This window comes from Salvia hispanica, chromosome 4, assembly GCF_029641045.1.
Source record: "Salvia hispanica isolate PSC_SH4W2 chromosome 4, Shi_PSC_v1, whole genome shotgun sequence".
In the NCBI taxonomy this organism is placed as follows: Eukaryota; Viridiplantae; Streptophyta; class Magnoliopsida; order Lamiales; family Lamiaceae; genus Salvia; species Salvia hispanica.
Window position 1 is genome coordinate 739,903 of NC_142695.1, and position 4,572 is coordinate 744,474.

At 31.1% G+C, this 4,572-nt stretch overlaps 1 long non-coding RNA gene across 1 annotated transcript; it reads right to left on the reverse strand.

The window, feature by feature from the left end:
• Nucleotides 1–1,196: 1,196 nt before the first annotated feature.
• On the reverse strand, nt 1,197–3,478 carry LOC125193547 (uncharacterized). The gene is made up of 3 exons (XR_016137605.1): nt 2,741–3,478; nt 1,647–2,033; nt 1,197–1,576 (listed from the first exon to the last, which is right to left on the reverse strand). It is a non-coding gene; the product is annotated as an uncharacterized LOC125193547 (long non-coding RNA).
• Between the last annotated feature and the right edge of the window lie 1,094 nt (nt 3,479–4,572).

Here is a 4,572-nt window from a genome sequence, read left to right on the forward strand (position 1 = left end):
TGTTTTAACTATAGTGGAATTTCCCTAAATGAAAAAACGTCTTAGTTATAAAGGGAAAATTTTAATATATGCCATAAACATACACACTTCATTAGTTCAAGATTAATTATGTAGGACTTTAAAGATCTGATAATAATTATTTTTGGGAAATAGAGTTGTAGTTAATATAGAGGGAGATTTATTTTAAATATATATATATATATATATATATATATATGAAGTGAAATGCATATCTATTCCCAAATTAAAGGAGAAGGGTGATTAAGTAAAAGTACCTGAGCATTAACTAAAACTATTATTTTATTATATTACCTTTTGCATCTATTTACTAAAATGCCACCGTATGACCAGCCACGTTATGGCCGCATAGCATTATTGAAAGATTAAATAACAAAGATTGTATATCCGAAATGTCCATAAATTTTTTTTAAGTTGATTGTATTAAAGTAGATGAGAAAAGTAATCACACGATTAATGCAAGTGGAACAAATTTGAATTCCATGATTATAGGGATAGAATTTAACTAATTTATTTTGTTTCCCTATATTAATTATCACACGATTAATAATTCATGTTCCATTCATATATTCACTGAAATATTTTTTGAGAAATTTATAAAACTGTTATTTAATTTAAAAAATTATATTAACTTAAAAATATATAATTAAAAGGTAGCTAAAATCGAGTGATTTATGAAAGTCTGGGTACACTACAAAAATCTCGCGAAATAGCAACGGACATTTCCGCTACTAAACGCTTAAATTCCGTTGCTAAAACTCATTAGCAACGGATTAGTAGCGGATCTAATCTGCTACAAAACACCTCGCTGCCAAGATGCTTGTAGCGAACAAAATCCGTTACTAAATCTTAGCAACGGATTTCCAACAGACAACATCCGCTATAATATCCTGATGTCAAAACTGATCAAAAAGCAATCAGGTTTAGCAGCGGATAATTCCGTTGCTAATAGTGGCAGATCAGTAACAGAAGCTGACAGCCAAAAGTAGCAGCAGATTATTCCGCTACTATTATTTTTTATTAAAAAAAAAAATTAAATATTGCTATTCCGCTAGTAATTTTAAATTCACGTTACAGCTCAAATATTTGTCGCTCACCCTGTTACGACATCCTATTTACAACAATGTAACAACTCAACAAATAAATAACAGCAAAACTTTGTAGGCAAAAATAATAATAGATATACTAATAAGTATTTTGCAAATTACATGAAGTTTGATATAGTCATAACCTAATTAGATTATAGTTATAATGAACTACAAAGTACGGGAAAACTCATAGTTGAGCCTCCAAAACTCTTGCTATATCCGGTGCCGTCTATCTGGCTCAGAATATCTAACCTTCCTTGCAAGATCTGAAGTTTTAATCATATTGGGATCCTTCCAGTGTTCTAGTAACCCTTTCCACATATCTTCTGACACGTAACCCGGCCTTCCTTTATTACTATATCTCATCATTTTTAAAGAGGTAATGAACGATGAGAATCTAGTTGCAACTCTCTTAGTCCAAAGGGTATGAACCTCTCTTGCTCCCATGCATCGGACCAGAAATAAACTTTCTGTAGGAAAATGAAATAGTTAAAAATAATTAAGCAAAACAAGTTTCTTTGTTACCAAATTAAAACTTACTCGAAATTCCTCAAAGTACAGCTTCTTAACATTATCGGGGGTACGAGCCCAAGTTTACCCCGTTATATTTGGGATGCGATGAAAAGTTGTTGTTATCTCCCTTGACATTGAACTAGGGATTATTAGTTTCCTATAACATTTGGATATTAGTTAATATATAATAAAATGAAGCTTAATTAATAATCAATAATCAATAAATAAAACAAACTCAGCGTGCGGATCCCTTTCAAATTTTATCCTCGCATCAGGCACCATGAGCTCATCATCTTCCACGATATCGACATTCTCAGAAGATGTCATCGCAGGGATACCTTGGTTGGTTGATCCCGCGCGAGTGGACTCGCTAGTTGGAGTGTGACCATGACGACGGCGATGCATATCTGAAACCTGAGATCCAAGTACATATTAGTATAATTTAATATCAAATCAGTTTGTCAAATATTAGCACATCACTTACATAAGTAACATAAGAAAAAGAAATACGAGAAAGAAAAAGAGCATTCGGCTGGAAGTGTGGTCTAATTTGAACATCTATAAATGACTATTCTCCTCTTTTGTTTCCTTCATTTTGGAAGTTTTGTTCCAACAGCTCAGTGGGGACCATTTATGTTAACAACAACCATTTTAATGAATTTTTATGATGTTATTTGGTTTGGTAAATAAATTGACTTTCTGTTTATTTATCAAAGATACATGGTTTGGAGAATAAATAGGCATTTTGTTCTTAACATGGCTTCCTCACATTACTTAACACAAACAATGATAACAAATGCAGTCATTACTAAATTCCTAAACAATAATTCGATCATCATATTAATTCCTAGTCGATAAGGATGCACATAGAACAAACTCTTCGAACACATAATTTAGCATACGTAAAACAGAAGTAATCAACATTCAAATACATGCTTAATTCACAATGTTACATCAAAGCCACACAATCACCTCACTTCACAGCAAATTGGGTCGGTGAAGCCGACAAGGCTCCACCCCAAGCCTAGCCACCATCTACACCCTAAAGCATGCTCCGATAAATAACATACTCAATGCGATGAAAAAAAAAAGCATAATGAATCAAGGATAAAGATACTAACCTCCAATTACCTCTTCTCTCTACTTGGTGCATCTCTAAAATGTCTCACAATGACTTGGTAAAGCTCTGTTAAGTTTTAAAACACACACACACATATTAGCCAAAGGTTGACTTTCCATTAGCAAACAAACAATAAAAACAATTACTTGACGTTATAACATTACCGATTATAGACAAACTAAGCATCCGAATGTCCAATCAATTAAAATGATAAACTCACAAAGGGTAAACTTTAAATGTAAGATATAAAGAGACAAATTATTGTAGAAAGAAACAAAAAAATCTTGACCTTTGGGATTCAACTCATAAGAATGTTTCTGAATCCCTAATGTATTCTTTGTACGGCTTTCTAAATATTATGAAAAACATCATTGTAGTTAATCAAAAATTGAAATCACTAACAAACAATATAATCCTACTAAAGCAAAAGTACAAACTAAACTGAAATTCTCCACTAGAATTGATCGAGCATCAACTAGAACCCTTTTGCCATACATTATAGAATTGATGCTTCTCTTTGGTCCGATTTAAAATATGAGGGAACACCACACCCACAAGCAAGTAATTGGTCAGGAGAAGTTTAAATTAGGCGAAATTTAGATGAGCACTGCTGGAGTAGAGAGAGGGAGAGAGAAAACCGTGAGAGGAGACCAGCGGCAAGCGACGAGAGGCGGCGGCACCGGCAGCGACAGCGTCGACGAAAGAGGCGTTGGCGTGGGAAGCGGCGTGGGAGGAAAGGGTTGAGTCGTGCGTTGTGTTGTGTTAGTTTGAAACTTGAGTGATTAATATAACTTAATTACTTAATTACTTAATAATCTAATGATGTACGTGCAACTAAAAAAATTAATTTGCACCCATTTTTTTATTGCGTTGATAACATATCAATAAATGACATAAAAAATAATTTAATTATGTACAGCTCTAACAAAAACATCAAATAATTAAGAATTGTTTGCCTTTAAATACGAATTTTCAATATTTACTATTTTTTTCTTGAACTTGTATTTTTGAATTTAAATATAGAGTTAAAGGCCAAAATAGGTCCTGAACAAATGTTCATTTTATGATTTTGGTCCTAGATTTTATCTTTTGAATCTTTGCATCCTGAACATTTTAACTCGGATCACAATTGGTCTTACACTAACAATTCTGTCAATTTTTAAACAAATTCTAACAGTCTCATTCGAGTTAAAACCGTTTAAAAATTGGATTAAAATCATTTTAAAATTGAAACTTGAGTGATTAATATTACTTAATTACTTAATTACTTAATAAATCTAATGATGTGCAACTAAAAAATTAATTTGCACCCATCTTTTAATTACGTTGAAAACATTTCAATTTTTCTTATATTTCCCTAAAAAATATTTTTTCTTTAAATTAAAGTTGATGTGAACGTTGGAAGTACCAACGTGGCAAAAAGTTGCAGGTATTTAAGCTGAAAAATATACGATCTTTCGAAGTTTTCGAGAATTTCATCCGAACTTTGAAATTTTATTTATTTATTTTCTAACTATGGATATTTTCTAAATCATGATTATGTTCTAACACTTTCTAAATTTAGGATGAATATTAATTTTATATTTATTAAAATTTATGGAGAGTAAATTTTTTTGAACAATATTCTCATTGCCATTTTTAAAATCACATCATTTAATTAAAAATAACATATCTAATCAAAATAAAATAAAACTAAATGCAAACTTTTTCATAATTAAATCATGAAAATAAAGTATTAGTGTATAAAAATGAAAACAATCATCGTTCTTATCAAATGCAATTCAAAACACAAAAATCACAAATCACAAATATCTTAATTAACAACAATTTGTG